Below are 19,503 nucleotides of genomic sequence, written 5' to 3' on the forward strand. Positions count from 1 at the left end.
TCGCCCTGGTCTCTCTCGCCCCCGGTCTGTCTCATCGCCCCCAGTCTCACTCGCCACCCGGTCTCTCTCGTCCCCCACTCTCTCTCGCCTCCGGGCTGTCTCGCCCCAGGTTTCTCACCCCCTGGTCTCTATCTCCCCCGATCTCACTCGTACCCCCAGTTCTCTCTCGACCCATTATCACCCCAGGTCTCGCCCACAGTCTCCCTGGCCCCCGGTCTCTCTCGTCACTCGCTCTCTCTCTCTTCCGTTATCTCTCTCACCCCCGGTCTCTCTCTCACCCCCGGTCTCTCTCTCACCCCCGGTCTCTCTCACCCCCGGTCGCTCTCTCACCTCCGGTCTCTCTCTCTCACCCCGGTCTCTCTCTCACCCCCGGTCTCTCTCACCCCCGGCCTCTCTCACACCCGGTCTCTCTCTCACTTCCGGTCGCTCTCTCACCCCTGGTCTCTCTCACCCCCGGTCACTTTCTCGCCCCTGGTCTCTGTTTAACCCCGCCGGTCTCTCTCGCCATCCCCGGTCTCTCTCGCCGCCCGCGGTCTCTCTTGACCCCAGTCTCACTCTTTGCCCCCCCTGGTCTCGCTCTTTGCCCCCTCATGTCTCTCTCGCCACCAGTCTCTCTCTTTGCTCCCCCCGGTTCCTCTCTTTAACCCCCCGGAGGTCTCTCGACCCCAGTCTCTCTCTTTGTCCCCCCGGTCTCGCACTTTGCCCCCCTCCGTGTCTCTCTCGCCACTGGTCTCTCTCTTTGCCCCCCCCCGGTCTCTCTCGCCCCGGTCTCTCGCTTCCCAGTCTCTCTCGTCACACCCTCTCTGTTGTCCCCAGTTTCTCTTGCCCCTGGTCTCTCTCTCGCCCCCGGTCTCTCTCTCCCCTGGTCTCTCTCTCGCCCCCGGTCTCTCTCACCCCCCGGTCTCTCTCTCGCCCCTGGTCTCTCTCACCCCAGGTCTCTCTCTCTCACCCCCGGTCTCTCTCTCGTCCCCGGTATCTCTCTCACCCCCGGTCTCTCTCTCGTCCCCGGTATCTCTCTCACCCCCGGTCTCTCTCTCTCAACCCCGGTCTCTCTTTCGCCCCCAGTATCTCTCTCACACCCGGTCTCTCTCTCGCCCCTATATCTGTCTCACTCCCAGTCTCTCTCTCATCCCCGGTCTGTCTTGTCGCCTGTCTCTATCAACCCCCGGTCTCTCGTCGGCCCTGGTCACTCATCACCCCTGGTCTCACGCCCATGCTCTCTCTCATCCCTGGTCTGTCTCGCATCCCCTCCCCAGTCTCTGTCCCCCCCTGCCCAGTCTCTCTTCGCCCTGGTCTCTCTCGCCCCCGGTCTGTCTCATCGCCCCCAGTGTCTCTCGCCACCCGGTCTCTCTCGTCCCCCACTCTCTCTCGCCTCCGGGCTGTCTCGCCCCAGGTCTCTGACCCCCTTGTCTCTATCTCCCCCAGTCTCACTCGTCCCCCCCAGGTCTCTCTCGCCCAATTATCACCCCCGGTCTCGCCCACAGTCTCCCTGGCCCCCGGTCTCTCTCGTCACTCCCTCTCTCTCGCTTCCGTTATCTCTCTCACCCCCGGTCTCTCTCTCACCCCCAGTCTCTCTCTCACCCCCGGTCTCTCTCTCACCCCCGGTCTCTCTCACCCCCGGTCTCTCTCTCACCTCCGGTCGCTGTCTCACCCCCGGTCTCTCTCTCACCCCCGGTCTCTCTCTCGCCCCTAGTCTCTCTTTGACCCCGCCGGTCTCTCTCGCCGCCCACGGTCTCTCTCGCCCCCGGTCTCTCTCTTTGCCCCCCCGGGGCTCTCTTGACCCCAGTCTCTCTGTTTGCCCCTCCCGGTCTCTCTCGCCCTCTGTCTCTCTCTTTGCTCACCCCCCCGGTCTCTCTCGCCGCCCCTGGTCACTCTCGCCCCCAGTCTCTCTCTTTGCCCCCCCGATCTCTCTCGTCCCCGAGCTGACTCGCCCCAGGTCTCTCTAGTTGCCCCCTGTATCTCGTCAACACCATTTGCTCGCCCCCCCACGTCTCTCTCGCACCCGGGCTCTCTCACCCTGGTCTTTCGCTTCCCAGTCTCTCTCGTCATACCGTCTCTCTTGTCCCCCGTTTCTCTTGCCCCTGGTCTCTCTCTCGCCCCCGCTCTTTCTCTCGCCCCTGGTCTCTCTCTCGCCCCTGGTCTCTCTCACCCCCGGTCTCTCGCCCTTGGTCTCTCTCACCCCCGGTCTCTCTCTCTCACCCCCGGTCTCTCTCTCGTCCCCGGTATCTCTCTCACCCCCGGTATCTCTCTCTCGCCCGTGGTATCTCTCTCACCTACGGTCTCTCTCTCTCACCCCTGGTCTCTCTCACCCCCGGTCTCTCTCTCACCCCCGGTATCTCTCTCACCCCCGTTCTCTCTCGCGCCCCCGATCCCTCTCATCCCCCGACTCTCTCGTCCCGGTCTCTCACGTTGCTCCCGGTCTCTCTTGCCCCCGGTCTCTCTCTTGCCCCCGGTCTTTCTCTTGCCCCTGATCTCTCTCGCCCCAGGACTCTCTCACCGCCGATCTCTCTCGCCCCCCCGATCTCTCTCAACCCTGGAGTCTCTCGCCCCCGGTCTCTCTCGTCCCTCCCGGTGTCTCTCTCTTGGCTCTCGTCTCTCTCTTCCATCCCGTAGGTACCTGTCATTGTCCAAGGTCTCTCGTCCCCACCGGTCTCTAGTGCCCCCGGTCTCTCATCGCCCCCCGTGTCTCGTCACCCCTGGTGTCTCATCACACCTGGTCTTTTTTGCCCCCGGTCTCTCATCGCTCCCAGTCTCTCTCACCACCCCCAGTTTCGCTTTCATCTCCCGCTCTCTCTCTCATGGCCACTGGTCTCTTTCGCCCCCTGGTCTTTCTCGCCCCCGGTCTCCCACTCGCCACGGTCTCTGTCTCACTCCCGGTCTGTCTTGTTGCCAACAGTCTCTCTTGTTAATCTCTCTCTCGACACCCCAGTCTCTCTCATCCACGGTCTTTCTCATCGCCCCAGGTGCCTCTCGTCGCCGGGCTCTCTCCCCCACTGGTATCTCATGGGCCCCGTTCTCTCGGCACCCCTGGTCACTCTCAACCCCGGTGTCTCTCATCACCCCCTTTCTCTCGCCACCCCTGTCTTTCTTGCCCCCAGTCTCTCTCTCGCCCCCGGACTCTCTCTCATCCCCGGTCTCACTCTCACCCCTGGTCTCTCTCACCCCAGGTCTCTCACTCACCCACATCTCTGTCTCGCCCCCGGTATCTCTCTCACCCCCGGTCTCACTCTCACCCCCGGTCTCTCTCTCACCCCCATCTCTTTCTCGCCCCCGATATCTCTCTTGCCCCCAGTCTCTCTCTCGCCCCCAGTCTCACTCTCACCCCCATCTCTCTCACCGCACCCAGTCTCTCTCGTCACCCCCGGTCTCTCTTGTCCCCGGTCTCTCTCGCCGCCCCCGGTCTCTCTCACCCCCGGTCTGTCTTATCCCCGGTCTCTCTCGCCGCCCCCGGTCTCTCTCACCCCCGGTCTCTCTCTCACCCCCGGTCTCTCTCTCACCCCTGGACTCTCTCTCGCCCCCGGTCTCTCTCTCCCCCGGTCTCTCTCGCCCCCATTCTCTCTCTCACCCCCAGTCTCTCTCTCGCCCCCGGTCTCTATCTCGACCCCTGCCTCTCTCGCCCCCGGTCTCTCTCGCCCCCATTCTCGCTCTCACCCCCGGTCTCTCTCTCACCCCCGGTCGCTCTCTCACCCCCGGTCTCTATCTCGACCCCTGTCTCTCTCACCCCCGGTCTCTGTCTCATCCCCGGTCTCTCTCTCGCCCCTGGTCTCTCTCTCACCCCCGGTCTCTCTCACCCCCGGTCTCTCTCCCACCCCTGGACTCTCTCTCGCCCCCGGTCTCTATCTCGACTCCAGTCTCTCTCTTGCTCCCGGTCTCTCTGTCACCCCCGAATCTCTCTCACCCCCAACTCTCTCTCACCGCTATCTCTCTCTCACCCCCAGCCCTCTCTCGATCCCGGTTTTCTCTCACACCCCTGGTCTCTCTCTCGCCCCCGGTCTCTCTCTCTTGCCCCCTTGTCTCTCTCATCCCCGTTCTCTCTGTCACCCCCTGTATCTCTCTCACCCCCAGTATCTCTCTCACCCCCATCTCTCACTCACCCACGATCTCTCTAACCCCCATCTCTCTCTCACCCCCGGTCGCTCACTCACTTCCGGTCTCTCTCACCCCCAGTCTCTCTCACTCCCCGGTCTCTCTCTCACCCCCAGTCTCTCTCTCACCCCCGGTCTCTCTCTCACCCCCGGTCTCTCTCACCCCCGGTCTCTCTCCCACCCCCGGACTCTCTCTCGCCCCCGGTCTCTATCTCGACTCCAGTCTCTCTCTTGCTCCCGGTCTCTCTGTCACCCCCGAATCTCTCTCACCCCCAACTCTCTCTCACCGCTATCTCTCTCTCACCCCCAGCCCTCTCTCCACCCCGGTTTTCTCTCACACCCCTGGTCTCTCTCTCGCCCCCGGTCTCTCTCTCTTGCCCCCTTGTCTCTCTCATCCCCGTTCTCTCTGTCACCCCCAGTATCTCTCTCACCCCCAGTATCTCTCTCACCCCCATCTCTCTCTCACCCCCGGTCTCTCTCACCCCTGTTCTCTCTTTCCCACCACCGGTATCTCTCTAACCCCCATCTCTCTCTCACCCCCGGTCGCTCACTCACCTCCGGTCTCTCTCACCCCCGGTCTCTCTCACTCCCCGGTCTCTCTCTCACCCCCAGTCTCTCTCTCACCACCGGTCTCTCTCTCACCCTCGGTCTCTCTCACCCCCGGTCGCTCTCTCACTCCCGGTCTCTCTCACCTCCGGTCACTCTCTCACCCCCGGTCTCTCTCCCCCCCCCACAGTCTCTCTCTCACCCCCGGTCTCTCTCTCACCCCCAGTCTCTCACCCACCCTCGGTCTCTCTCACCCCCGGTCTCTCTCTCACCGCCAGTCTCTCTCTCACCCCCGGTCTCTCTCTCACCTCCGGTCACTCTCTCACCCCCGGTCTCTCTCACTCCCCGGTGCCCAGTCTCTCTCTCACCCCCAGTCTCTCTCTCACCCCCGGTCTCTCTCTCCCCCCCAGTCTCTGTCTCGCCCCCGGTCTCTCTCTCACCCCCGGTCTCTCTCACCCTCTGTCTCTCTCTCCCCCCCAGTCTCTCTCTCACCCCCGGTCCCTCTCTCACCCCCAGTCTATCTCTCCACCCTCGGTCTCTCTCACCCCCGGTCTCTCTCTCACCGCCAGTCTCTCTCTCACCCCCGGTCTCTCTCTCACCTCCGGTATCTCTCTCGCCCCTGGTCTCTCTTTGACCCCGCCGGACTCTCTCGCCATCCCCAGTCTCTCTCGCCGCCCGCGGTCTCTCTCGCCCCCGGTCTCTCTCTTTGCCCCCCCGGGGCTATCTCGACCCCCGTCTCTCTCTTTGCCCCCCCCGGTCTCCCTCGTTGACCCCCCCATGTCTCTCTCGCCCCCGGTCTCTCTCTTTGCCCCCCATGTCTATCTCGCCCTCTGTCTCTCTCTTTGCTCATCCCCCCAGTCTCTCTCAACCCCGGTCTCTCTCGTCCCCACTTTCTCTCTTTGACCCCCCGGTCTCTCTCGCCCCTGATCTCTCTCTTTGCCCCCCCCGGTCTCTCTCGCCGCCCCTGGACTCTCTCGGCCCCGGTCTCTCTCTTTGCCCCTCCTGTCTTTCTCGTCCCCGATCTGACTCGCCCCAGGTCTCTCTAGTTGCCCCCTGTATCTCGTTAACACCAGTTGCTCGTCCCCCCCACGTCTCTCTCGCACCCGGGCTCTCTCGCCCCGGTCTCTCGCTTCCCAGTCTCTCTCGTCACACCCACTCTCTTGTCCCCAGTTTCTCTTGCCCCAGGTCTCTCTCTCGCCCCGCTCTTTCTCTCGCCCCTGGTCTCTCTCTCGCCCCTGGTCTCTCTCACCCCCAGTCTCTCTCTCGCCCCTGGTTTCTCTCTCACCCCCGGTCTCTCTCTCGCCCCTGGTTTCTCTCTCGCCCTGGGTCTCTCTCACCCCCGGTCTCTCGCCCCTGTCTCTCTCACCCCCGGTCTATCTCTCTCACCCCCTGTCTATCTCTCGTCCCCGGTATCTCTCTCACCCCCGGTATCTCTCTCTCGCCCGTGGTATCTCTCTCACCTACAGTCTCTCTCTCTCTCACCTACGGTCTCTCTTTCTCACCCCCGGTCTCTCTCTCGCCCCCAGTACCTCTCTCACCCCCGGTCTCTCTCTCATCTCCTGTCTGTCTTGTCGCCTGTCTCTATCAACCCCCGGTCTCTCGTCGGCCCCGGTCACTCATCACCCCTGGTCTCACGCCCATGGTCACTCTCATCCCTGGTCTGTCTCGCACCCCCTCCCCAGAGTCTGTCCCACCACCCCAGTCTCTCTTAGCCCTGGTCTCTCTCACCCCCGGTCTGTCTCATCGCCCCCGGTCTCTCTCGCCACCCGGTCTCTCTCGTACCCCACTCTCTCTCGCTTCCGGGCTGTCTTGCCCCAGGTCTCTCACCCCCCGGTCTCTATCTCCCCCGGTCTCACTCATCCCCCCCAGGTATCTCTCGCCCCATTATCACCCCCGGTCTCACCCACAGTCTCCCTGACCCCCGGTCTCTCTCGTCACTCCCTCTCTCTCGCTTGCGTTATCTCTCTCACCCCGGGTCTCTCTCTCACCCCAGTCTCTCTCAGCCCCGGTCTCTCTCTCACCCCAGTCTCTCTCAGCCCCGGTCGCTCTATCACCTCCGGTCTCTCTCTCTCACCCCCAGTCTCTCTCTCACCCCCGGTCTCTCTCACCCCGGTCTCTCTCACACCTCCGGTCGCTCTCTCATCCATGGTGTCTCTCACCTACGGTCTCTCTCACCCCCGGTATCTCTCACCCCCGGTCTCTCTCACCCCCGGTCTCTCTCTCACCTCCGGACACTCTCTCACCCCCGGTCTCTCTCACCCCGGTCTCTTTCTCGCCCCTGGTGTCTCTCTCATCCCTGGTGTCTCTCGTCATCCGCTTTCTCTCGCCCCCGGTCTCTTTCACCCCCTGGTTCGTTTCGCCACCCTGGTCTCTCTCGCCCCCGGTCTCTCTCTCTCTCCCATGCTCTCGCTCACCCCCGGTCTCTCATTCTCCCACGCTCTCTCTCACCCCCGAACTCTCTCTCTCTCTCCCACGATCTCTCTCGCTCCTGGTCTCTCTCGCCCCCTCCGGTCTCTCTCGCCTCCTGTCTTTCTTTGCCCCCTGTCTCTCTCTCTTGCCCCCGCTCTCTCTCACCCCCGGTCTCTCTCGTCACACCCTCTCTCTCACCCTCGGTCTCTCTCGTCGCACTCTCTCTCTCACCCCCGGTCTCTCTCGGCCCCGGTCTCTCTCTTCCCCAGTGTCTTGTCACCCCCGGTGTCTCTCCCCCGGTCTCTCTCACCCACAGTGTCTCTCGCCCCTCGTCTGTCTCATCGCCTCCTGTCTCTCTTGCACCCGGCCTCTCTCACTTCCCGGCTTCTCTTGCTCCCAGTCTCTCTCTTGCCCCCGGTCTTTCTAACCCCCTGGTCTATCTCGCAAACCCGTTTCTCTCGCTCCCCGGTCTCTCTCTTGCCCCCGGTCTCTCTTGCCGCCCCCGGTCTCTCTCTCTCTCCCGGACTCTCTCTCGCCCCCAGTCTCGCTCACCCCCGGTCTCTCTTTCCCACAGTCTCTCTCCCCTCCCCGGTCTGTTTTATCGACTTCCTGGTCTCTCTCTTGCCCCTGGTGTGTTTCGTCGCCCTGGTCTCTCTCATCACCCCCTTTGTCTCTCCCCAGTCTCTCTCTGCCCCAGTCTCTCTCGCCCCCAGTCTCGCTCACCCCCGGTCTCTCTTTCCCACAGTCTCTCTCCCCTCCCCGGTCTGTTTTATCGACTTCCTGGTCTCTCTCTTGCCCCTGGTGTGTTTCGTCGCCCTGGTCTCTCTCATCACCCCCTTTGTCTCTCCCCAGTCTCTCTCTGCCCCAGTCTCTCTCGCCCCCAGTCTCTCTCGCCCCCAGTCTCTCGCCACCCCCGGTTATCTCTCACCCCGCAGGTCTCTCACATCATCCTCTTTCTCTTGGCCCCAGTCTTTCTCACCCCCGGTCTCTTTCGCCAACCGGTCTCTCTTGCCCCAGGTCTCTCACCTCCCCCACCTGCCCCATCTCTCGCCCCCAGTCTCTCTCATCATCCCCTTTCCCTCGCCCCCAGTCTCTCTCACCCACCGGTCTCTCATTGCCTCTGGTCTCTCTCGCCCCCCCGATCTCTCTCGCCCCCCAATCTGTCACGCCCCCCGGTCTCTCTTGCCCCAGTCTCTCTCTCACCTCCCGGTCTCTCTCGTACCACGTCTCTCTCGTTGCCCCTGGTCTCTCTCGCCCCCCCGGTCTCTCTCTCTCTCATCCCTGGTGTCTCTTGTCATCCCCTTTCTCTCACCCCCGGTGTCTCTTTCACGCCCCCCCCCCCGGTTCCTCTCGCCACCCTGGTCTCTCTCGCCAAGGTCTCTCTCCCTTCTCGCTCTCTCTCGCCCCTGGTCTCTCTCGCCCCCTCCGGTCTCTCTCACCCCCGGTCTCTCTCTCACCCCCGGTCTCTCTCTCACCCCTGGGTCTCTCTCACCCCAGGTCTCTCTTCGCCCCCCGGTCTCTCTCGCACCCCCCCGGTGTCTCTCGACCCCATTCTCTCTCGTCACCCAGTTTCTCTTGCCCACAGTCTCTCTCACCCACCAGTCTCTCTCAACCCCCGGTCGCTCTTGCCCCTGGTCTCTATCGTCCCTGGTCTCTTTTGCAAACCAATCTCTCTCGCCCCCAGTCTGTTTTATCGACCTCCCGGTCTCTCTCGCCCCTGGTCTGTTTCGTCGCCCTCGTCTCTCTTGTCAACCCCGGTTTCTCTCGCCAAGGTGCTCTCTCGTTCCCCTCCCCCACCCCAGCCGGTTTCAAGCCCCCCAGTCTTTCCCATCACCCCATTTCTCTCACCCCTAGTCTCTCTGATCCCTCTGGTCGCTCATCGCCTCTGGTCTCTCTCGCCCCCCGGTCTCTCGCCCACCCCCCGCCTCTCGCTCCAGTCTCTCTCTCACCTCCCGGTCTCTCTCGCACCAGGTCTCTCTCTCGTTGTCCCCGGTCGCTCACCCCCCGGTCTCTTTCGCCCGCTATCTCTCGCCCCCCCCCCGTCTCTCTCGCCCCCGGTCTGTTTTGCTCCCCCCCCCGGTCCCTCTCCCCACAGGTCTCTCGTCTGTGGTCTCTTTCATCAGCCCATTTCTCTCGCCCCCAGTCTCTCTTGCCCCAGGGCTCTTTCATAACCCCATCTCTCTAGCCCCTGTTCTCTTGCCCCCAGTCTCTCTTGCCCCCAACCTCTTTCGCCCCCCCCAGTCTCTTACACCCGGTCTCTCTCACCCCCAGTCTCTCTTGCACCCCCCCCACCGGTCTCCCTCGCCCCTGGTCTCTCGCCCACGGTCTGTCTCGTCGCCCCAGTCTCTCTTGTCAACCCTATCTCTCGCCCCCCCTGTCTCTCTTGCACCCGGCCTCTCTCACTTCCCGGCTTCTCTTGCTCCCAGTCTCTCTCTTGCCCCCGGTCTTTCTAGCCCCCTGGTCTCTCTCGCAAACCCGTTTCTCACGCTCCCCGGTCTCTCTCTTGCCCCCGGTCTCTCTTGCCTCCCCCGGTCTCTCTCTCTCCCGGACTCTCTCTCGCCCCCAGTCTCGCTCACCCCCGGTCTCTCTTTCCCGCAGTCTCTCTCCCCTCCCCGGTCTGTTTTATCGACTTCCTGGTCTCTCTCTTGCCCCTGGTGTGTTTCGTCGCCCTGGTCTCTCTCGTCACCCCCTTTGTCTCTCCCCAGTCTCTCTCTGCCCCAGTCTCTCTCGCCCCCAGTCTCTCTCGCCCCCAGTCTCTCGCCACCCCCGGTTATCTCTCACCACGCAGGTCTCTCGCATCATCCTCTTTCTCTTGGCCCCAGTCTTTCTCACACCCGGTCTCTTTCGCCAACCGTGTCTCTCTTGCCCCAGGTCTCTCGCCTCCCCCACCCCCCCATCTCTCGCCCCCAGTCTCTCTCAATATCCCCTTTCCCTCGCCCCCAGTCTCTCTCACCCACTGGTCTCTCATTGCCTCCGGTCTCTCTCGCCCCCCCGATCTCTCTCGCCCACCAATCTGTCACGCCCCCCGGTCTCTCTTGCCCCAGTCTCTCTCTCACCTCCCGGTCTCTCTCGTACCACGTCTCTCTCGTTGCCGCTGGTCTCTCTCGTCCCCAGTCTCTCTCGCCCCCCCGGTCTCTCTCTCTCATCCCTGGTGTCTCTTGTCATCCCCTTTCTCTCACCCCCGGTCTCTTTCACCCCCCCCACCTGTTCCTCTCGCCACCCTGGACTCTCTCGCCCTGGTCTCTCTCTCCCACGCTCTCTCTCGCCCCTGGTCTCTCTCGCCCCCTCCGGTCTCTCTCGCCCCCATTCTTTCTTGTCGCCGGTCTCTCTCCCCCACCGGTCTCTCGTTGGCCCCGGTCTCTCGGCACCCCTGATCTCTCTCAACCCCGGTGTCTCTCGTGACCCCTGGGTCTCTCTCACCCCAGGTCTCTCTTCGCCCCCCGGTCTCTCACTCCCTCCCGGTCTCTCCCGCCCCTTGTCTCTCTCACCCCCGGTCCCTCTCGCCTCCTGTCTTTCTTTGCCCCCTGTGTTTCTCTCTTGCCCCCGCTCTCACTCACCCTCGGTCTCTCTCGTCACACCCTCTCTCTCACCCCCGGTCTCTCTCGCCCCCAGTCTCCCATCACCCACGGTGTCTCGACCCCCCCCCCGGTGTTTCATCCCCCCCCCCGGTCTCTCTCGCCACGGTCTCTCATCCCCGGTGTCTCTCGTCACCCCATTTCTCTCGCCCCCCCAACACTCGGTATCTCTCGCCTCCCCAGTCTCTCTCGCACCCGTCCTCTCTCGCCCCTGATCTGTCATCCCCGGTCTCTTGACCCCAGTCTCTCTCGTCATCCCCTTTCTCTCATTCCCCCAGTCTCTCTCTCGCCCCCAGTCTCCCTCGTCATCCTCTTTTTCTCGCCCCCAGTCTCTCATCGCCCCCAGTCTCTCTCGCCCCGCCCCCCCGGTCTCTCTCTCTTGCTCCAGTCTGTCTCTCGCCTCCCGGTCTCTCTCGCAACAGGTCTCTCTCTCGTTGCCCCCGGTCTCTCACCCCCTGGTCTCTTTCGCCCCCGATTCCTCCCCCCCGGTCTGTTTCGCTCACCCCCGGTCTCTCTCGGCCCAGGTCTCGCTCGCCCCTGGTCCCTTGCCCCCGGTCTCTCGCCCCCGGTATGTCTCATTGTCCCCAGTCTCTCTTGTCAACCCTATCTCTCGCCCGCCCAGTCTCTCTTGCCCCCAGTCTCTATCGCCCCCAGTCTCTCTCGCCCCCCTGGTTTCTTTCGCCACTGGTCTCTCGCCCTCGGTCTCTCTCTTATCACCCCTTTTCTCTCGCCTCCAGTCTCTCTCACCCCCGTGCTCTCTCGGCCTCCCCCGCACGGTCTTAAGCCCCCCAGTCTCTCTCGCCCCCGGTCTCTCTCACCCCCCGGTCTCTCTTGTCCCTGGTCTCTCTTGTCACCCCCTTTCTCTCCACAATCTCTCTCGCCCCCAGTCTCTCGCCATTCCCTGCTTATCTCTCACCCCACAGATCTCTCTCATCATTCTCTTTATCTCGTCCCCAGTCTCTCTCGTTCCCGGTCTCCTTTGCAAACCAGTCTCTCTCACCCCCCGGTCTCTCACCCCCTGTCTCTCTTGCCCCCGCTTTCTCTCTCTCACCCCGGTCTCTCTCGTACCGCCCCCCCCCCCGTTCTCTCTTGTCGCACCCGGTGTCTCATTGCCCCAGGTCTCTCTCATCTCCGGTCTCTCTCTCTTCTGGTCTGTCTCATCGGCTCCTGTCTCGCTCAGCCCCGGTCTCTCTTGTCACCCCATGTATCTAACTCTCCCCTGTCTCTCTCGCCCCCTGTCTCTAACTCTCCCCGGTCTCTCTCGCCCCCGGTCTCTAACTCTACCAGGTCTCTCTCGCCCCTGGTCTCTAACTCTCCCCAGTCTTTCTCGCCCGGGTCTCTGACTCTCCCTGGTCTCTCTCGCCCCCGGGTCTCTAACTCTCCCCGGTTTCTCTTGCTCCCGGTCTCTAAATCTCCCCAGTCTCTCTCGCGACTGGTCTCTAACTCTCCCCAGTCTCTCTCACCCCCAGTCTCTCTCTCCACCCTCGGTCTCTCTCACCCCCGGTGTCTCTCTCACCGCCAGACCCTCTCTCACCCCCGGTCTCTTCTCACCGCCAGTCTCTCTCTCACCCCTGGTCTCTCTCTCACCTCCGGTCTCTCTCTCGCCCCTGGTCGCTCTTTGTTCCCGCCGGTCTCTCTCGCCATCCCCAGTCTCTCTCGCCGCCCGCGGTCTCTCTCGCCCCCGGTCTCTCTCTTTGCCCCCCCGGGGCTCTCTCGACCCCGTCGCTCTCTTTGCCCCCCCCCGGTCTCGCTCTTTGCCCCCCCATGTCTCTCTCACCCCCGGTCTCTCTCTTTGCCCCCCATGTCTCTCTCGCCCTCTGTCTCTCTCTTTGCTCACCCCCCCGGTCTCTCTCGACCCCGGTCTCTCTCGTCCCCACTTTCTCTCTTTGACCCCCCCGGTCTCTCTCTTTGCCCCTCCGGTCTTTCTCGTCCCCGATCTGACTCGCCCCAGGTCTCTCTAGTTGCCCCCTGTATCTCGTTAACACCAGTTGCTCGTCCCCCCCACGTCTCTCTCGCACCAGGGCTCTCTCGCCCCGGTCTCTCGCTTCACAGTCTCTCTCGTCACACCCACTCTCTTGTCCCCAGTTTCTCTTGCCCCAGGCCTCTCTCTCGCCCCGCTCTTTCTCTCGCCCCTGGTCTCTCTCTCGCCCCTGGTCTCTCTCACCCCCAGTCTCTCTCTCGCCCCTGGTTTCTCTCTCGCCCTGGGTCTCTCTCACCCCCGGTCTCTCGCCCCTGTCTCTCTCACCCCCGGTCTATCTCTCTCACCCCCGGTCTCTCTCTCGTCCCCGGTATCTCTCTCACCCCCGGTATCTCTCTCTCACCCGTGGTATCTCTCTCACCTACGGTCTCTCTCTCTCACCTCCAGTCTCTCTTTCTCACCCCTGGTCTCTCTCTCGCCCCCAATACCTCTCTCACCCCCGGTCTCTCTCTCATCCCCTGTCTGTCTTGTCGCCTGTCTCTATCAACCCCCAGTCTCTCGTCGGCCCCGGTCACTCATCACCCCTGGTCTCACGCCCATGGTCACTCTCATCCCTGGTCTGTCTCGCACCCCCTCCCCAGAGTCTGTCCCACACCCCCAGTCTCTCTTAGCCCTGGTCTCTCTCACCCCCGGTCTGTCTCATCGCCCCCGGTCTCTCTCGCCACCCGGTCTCTCTCGTCCCCCACTCTCTCTGGCTTCCGGGCTGTCTTGCCCCAGGTCTCTCACCCCCCAGTCTCTATCTCCCCCGGTCTCACTCATTCCCCCCAGGTATCTCTCGCCCCATTCTCACCCCCGGTCTCACCCACAGTCTCCCTGACCCCCGGTCTCTCTCGTCACTCCCTCTCTCTCGCTTCCGTTATCTCTCTCACCCCGGGTCTCTCTCTCACCCGGGTCTCTCTCACCCCCGGTCGCTCTATCATCTCCGGTCTCTCTCTCTCACCTCCAGTCGCTCTCTCAACCCTGGTCTCTCTCACCTCCGGTCTCTCTCACCCCCGGTCTCTCTCTCACCTCCGGTCTGTCTCACCCCGGTCTCTCTCTCGCCCCTGGTGTCTCTCTCATCCCTGGTGTCTCTCGTCAGCCGCTTTCTCTCGCCCCCGGTCTCTTTCACCCCCTGGTTCGTTTTGCCACCCTGGTCTCTCTCGCCCCCGGTCTCTCTCTCTCTCCCACGCTCTCGCTCACCCCCGGTCTCTCTTTCTCCCACGCTCTCTCTCACCCCCGGACTCTCTCTCTCTCTCCCACGATCTCTCTCGCCCCTGGTCTCTCTCTCACCCACCGGTCTCTCATTGCCTCCGGTCTCTCTCGCCCCCCCGATCTCTCTCGCCCACCAATCTGTCACGCCCCCCGGTCTCTCTTGCCCCAGTCTCTCTCTCACCTCCCGGTCTCTCTCGTACCACGTCTCTCTCGTTGCCGCTGGTCTCTCTCGTCCCCAGTCTCTCTCGCCCCCCCGGTCTCTCTCTCTCATCCCTGGTGTCTCTTGTCATCCCCTTTCTCTCACCCCCGGTCTCTTTCACCCCCCCCCCCCGCTTCCTCTCGCCACCCTGGTCTCTCTCGCCCTGGTCTCTCTCTCCCACGCTCTCTCTCGCCCCTGGTCTCTCTCGCCCTCTCCGGTCTCTCTCGCCCCCGGTCTTTCTTGTCGCCAGTCTCTCTCCCCCACCGGTCTGTCGTTGGCCCCGGTCTCTCGGCACCCCTGATCTCTCTCAACCCCGGTGTCTCTCGTGACCCCTGGGTCTCTCTCACCCCAGGTCTCTCTTCGCCCCCCGGTCTCTCACTCCCTCCCGGTCTCTCCCGCCCCTTGTCTCTCTCACCCCCGGTCCCTCTCGCCTCCTGTCTTTCTTTGCCCCCTTCTTTCTCTCTTGCCCCCGCTCTCACTCACCCTCGGTCTCTCTCGTCACACCCTCTCTCTCACCCCCGGTCTCTCTCGCCCCCAGTCTCCCATCACCCACGGTGTCTCGACCCCCCCCCCGGTGTTTCATACCCCCCCCAGTCTCTCTCGCCACGGTCTCTCATCCCCGGTGTCTCTCGTCATCCCATTTCTCTCGCCCCCCCAACCCTCGGTATCTCTCGCCTCCCCAGTCTCTCTCGCACCCGTCCTCTCTCGCCCCTGATCTGTCATCCCCGGTCTCTTGACCCCAGTCTCTCTCGTCATCCCCTTTCTCTCATTCCCCCAGTCTCTCTCTCGCCCCCAGTCTCTCTCGTCATCCTCTTTTTCTCGCCCCCAGTCTCTCATCGCCCCCAGTCTCTCTCGCCCCGCCCCCCCGGTCTCTCTCTCTCGCTCCAGTCTGTCTCTCGCCTCCCGGTCTCTCTCGCAACAGGTCCTTCTCTCGTTGCCCCCGGTCTCTCACCCCCTGGTCTCTTTCGCCCCCGATTCCTCCCCCCCGGTCTGTTTCGCTCCCCCCCGGTCTCTCTTGGCCCTGGTCTCGCTCACCCCTGGTCTCTTGCCCCCGGTCTCTCGCCCCCGGTATGTCTCATTGTCCCCAGTCTCCCTTGTCAACCTTATCTATCGCCCCCCCTCCCCCGGTCTCTCGCCCCGCGAGTCTCTCTCACCCCTGCTCGCCTGTTGCCCCCTACCACCTCTCGTTGCCCAAGGTCTCTCTCGTCGCCGCCGGTCTCTTACCCCCTTTCTCTCACCCCCAGTCTCTCTCGCCCTCGGCCTCTTTTGCCAACCGCTTTCTCTCGCCCCCCCCCCCCCCAGTGTCTCTCGACCCCGTTCTCTCTCGTCACCCAGTTTCTCTCGCCGCCAGTCTCTCTCGCCCCCAACCTCTTTCATCTCCCGGTCTCTCAACCCCCCGGTCTCTCTCACCCCCGGTCTCTCTTGACCCCCCTGGTCTCCATCGTCCCTGGTCTCTCGCCCACGGTCTGTCTCGTCGCCCCAGTCTCTCTTGTCAACCCTATCTCTCGCCCCCCCAGTCTCTCTTGCCCCCAGTCTCTCTCGCCCCCCTGGTTTCTTTCGCCACTGGTCTCTCGCCCTCGGTCTCTCTCTTATCACCCCTTTTCTCTCGCCTCCAGTCTCTCTCACCCCCGTGCTCTCTCGGCCTCCCCCGCCCGCTCTTAAGCCCCCCAGTCTCTCTCGCCCCCGGTCTCTCTCACCCCCCGGTCTCTCTTGTCCCTGGTCTCTCTTGTCACCCCCTTTCTCTCCCCAGTCTCTCTCGCCCCCAGTCTCTCGCCATTCCCTGCTTATCTCTCACCCCACAGGTCTCTCTCATCATTCTCTTTATCTCGTCCCCAGTCTCTCTCGTTCCCGGTCTCCTTTGCAAACCAGTCTCTCTCACCCCCCGGTCTCTCACCCCCTGTCTCTCTTGCCCCCGCTCTCTCTCTCTCGCCTCCCGGTCTCTCTTGCACCAGGTCTCACTCTATCCCCCAGTCTCTGTCATGGCGCCCGGTCTCTCTCGCCTGCCCCGGTCTCTCTTGCCTCCCTCCCAGTCTCTCCCTCCCACGGTCTCTGTCACCCCCGGTGTCTCTCTCCCCCACGGTCTCTCTCATCTCCGGTCTCCCTCGTCGCCCCAGGTGTCTCTCGTTGCCGGTCTCTCTCGACCCCCAGTCTCTCGTCGGTCACTGTCTCTCGCCTGTGGTCTGCCTTGCCCCCACCTCTCTCGCCCAGGTCTCTCATCACTCCCGGTCTCTCGCCCGTGGTCTCTCTCACCCCCCCCGGACTCTGTCGCCCCCAGTCTCTTGCCCCTGGTTTCTCTCACTCCTGGTCTCTCTCATCACCCTCTCTCTCTCACCCCCCGATCTCTTTCGGACCCCCCCCCCCCCGGACTCTCTCGCCCCCGGTCTCTCGCCCCCGGTCTATCTCATCTCCCGCAGTCTCTCATAATCAACCCTATCTCTTGCCCCCTGTCTCTCTTGCCCATGGTCTCTCTCACCCCTCTTCTCCTGTCGCCCCCTGCCACCTCTCGTTGCCCATGGTCTCTCTCGTCGCCCTCGGTCCCTTGTCACCACCTTTCTCTCATCCCCAGTGTCTCTCGCCCCCGGCCTCTTTCGCCAACTGGTCTCTCTCACCCCCCTGGTCTCTCTCGTTCCCCTCCCCCCCCGTATCGTCACACCATTTCTCTCGCCCCCAGTCTCTCTCACCCCCGGTCTCTTTTGTAACCCCGTCTCTCTTGCCCCCGATCTCTCTCCCCCAGTCTCTCTCGCCACCGGTCTCTTTTGTAACCCCGTCTCTCTTGCCCCGGATCTCTCTCCCCCAGTCTCTCTCGCCCACTGATCTCTTCCCCTCCCAGTCTCTCTCGCCCCCCCGGTCTCTCTCACCACTGGTCTCTCGCCCCCCCGGTCTCTCTCTCGTCACCCCCTTTCTCTCGCCTTCAGTCTCTATCTCTCCCGGTCTCTCTCGCCCCTGCTCTCTCACGCACCCAGTCTCTCTCTCCCCCAGTCTCTCTCACCCTCGGTCTCTCTCGTCCACAATCTCTCTTGTCGCCCCTGGTCTATCGTCACCCCCAGTGTCTCGCCCCCGGACTCTCTCGCCCACCGTCTCTCACGCACATGTTTTCCCTCGTGACCCCCGGTCTCTGTCATCACTCCCAGCCACTCTCGTTGCCGCCAGTCTCTCAAGTAGCCCCCGGTCTCTTTCATCACTCCTGGTCTCTTTCGCCCCCGATCTCTCTCACTCCCCCGGTCTCTCTCGCCCCTGGTCTCTCTCTCTCTGCCACTTGTCTCTCCCGTCGTCCTTGTCACTCTCATCACCCCCCGGTCTCTCACCCGTGGTCACTCTCGCCCCCGGTCTCTCATCACTCCTGGTCTGTCTTGGCGCCCCCCCTCCATGTCTTTCGTCACCCACAGGCTCTCTCGCCTCTGGTCTCACTCGCTCCTGGTCTCTCAGGCATCCCCTGTCTGTCGCGCCTCCAGTCTCTCTCTTCCCTGGTCTCTCAGGCATCTCTGGTCTCTCTCGCCTCCCGCTCTCTCTCGCCCCCGGTCTCTCTCACCCCCGGTATCATTCGACCCCCAGTCTCTAATCGGCCCCAGTCTCTCATCATCCCCGGTGTCTCGCCTCTGGTCTCTTTCACCCCCCGGTCTCTCTTGCCCCCGTCTGTCTTGCCCCCAGTCTCTCTCGCTGCCCCCGACTCTCTCGCCCCCGGTCTCTCTCACCTCGGTCTCTCTTGTTGCCCCCGGTCTCTCGTCCCACCTGGTGTCTTGCCCCCAGTCTCTCTTCGCACCATCCCCCATCTCTCTCTTGCCTCCGTCTCTCTCACCCCCTGTTCTCTGTCGCCGTCCCTGGTGTCTTGCTCACGATCTCTCTTCGCCCCCACCCCACCTTCTGTCTCTCTCACCACCAGTCTCTCTCACCCCGGTCTCTCTCGCCCCCGGTTTCTCTCCTTGCCCTCTGTCTCTCGCCCCCTGGTCTATCTCGCCCCCGGTCTCTCTCACCTCCGGTCTCTCTTGTTGCCCCCAGTCTCTCGTCACCACTGCTGTCTTGACCCCGGTCTCTCTTCGTCCTCAGTCTCTCTCTCTCGCCCCCAGTCTCTCTCTCCCATCCCCGGTCTCTCTCTCCCTGGGTCTTTCTTGCCCCCGGTCTCTCTCAGCCCTGGTCTCTCTCACCTCCTGGTGTCTCATCGCCCTCAGCCTCTCATCGACCCGGTCTCTCGTCACATGCAGTCTCTTGCCCCCAGTCTCTCGACCCGGTCTTTCTCGACCCCGGTCTCTACCAACCCCCGTCTCTCACTCTCGCCCCCGGTCTCTCTCTCGTCCCCGGTCTCTCTCTCACCCCCCTGTCTCTCTCTCTCGCACGCCCGGTCTCTCTGTCGCTCCTAGTCTCTCTCGCCCCCAGTCTCTCTCACCCCCGGTCTCTTTAGCCTCCGATCTCTCGCCCCTCAGTCTCTCTGACCCCCGGTCTCTCTCGCACCCTGGTCTCTCTCTCTCGCCCCCGGTCTCTCTCTCGCCCCCGGTCTATCTCTCCCACCCCACTGTTTCTCTCTCTCGCCCCCGGTCTCTCTCTCTCGCCCCCGGTCTCTCTCTCGCCCCCCCTGTCTCTCTCTCACCCCCCTATCCCTCTCTCTCGCACCCCTAGTTTCTCTCTCACCCCCGGTCTGTCTCAACGCCCCCGGTCTCTCTCTCGCCCCCCGTCTTTCTCTCACCCCCGCTCTCTCCCTCTTGCCCCCGGTCTCTAACTCGCCCCCGGTCTGTCTTGTCACCCCGGTCTCTCTCGTGAATCCCACTCTCTCACCCCCTCTCTCTCTCTCTCACCCCCAGTCTGTCTTGCCCCCGGTCTCTCTCGCTGCCCCAGGACTCTCTCTTGTGTCCCCAGACTCTCTCTGGCCCCCCCAGTCTCTCTTGCCCCCAGACTCTCTCGCCCCTGGTCTCTCTCTCACCCCCTGTCTCTCTCGCCCCCGGTCTCTCTCGCCCCCAGTCTCTCTCGCCCTCGGTCTCTCTCGCCCCTGGTCTCTCTCGCCTCCGGTCTCTTTAGTCGTGGTCTCTCTCGCCCCCGGTCTCTCGCCTCCGGTCTGTTTAGTCCAGGTTTCTCTCGACCCCGGCCTCTCTCTTGCCCCAGATCTCTCTCGCCCCCTGTCTCTCTCGCCCCCTGTCTCTCTCGCCCCCGGTCTCTCTTGTTGCCCCCAGTCTCTCGTCACCACTGCTGTCTTGACCCCGGTCTCTCTTCGCCCTCAGTCTCTCTCTCGACCCCAGTCTCTCACTCTCGTCCCTGGTCTCTCTCTCCCATCCCCGGTCTCTCTCTCCCTGGGTCTCTCTTGCCCCTGGTCTCTCTCACCCCCGGTCTCTCTCTCGCCGACGGTCTCTCTCAGCCCTGGTCTCTCTCACCCCCTGGTGTCTCATCGCCCTCAGCCTCTCATCGACCCAGTCTCTCGTCACACACAGTCTCTCGCCCCCGGTCTCTCGACCCGGTCTTTCTAAACCCCGGACTCTCTCTCTCGCCCCCGGTCTCTCTCTCGCCCCCGGACTCTCTCTCACCCCCCTGTCTCTC

The sequence above is a fragment of the Chiloscyllium punctatum genome, chromosome 21 (assembly GCF_047496795.1).
Source record: "Chiloscyllium punctatum isolate Juve2018m chromosome 21, sChiPun1.3, whole genome shotgun sequence".
Classification (NCBI taxonomy): domain Eukaryota; kingdom Metazoa; phylum Chordata; class Chondrichthyes; order Orectolobiformes; family Hemiscylliidae; genus Chiloscyllium; species Chiloscyllium punctatum.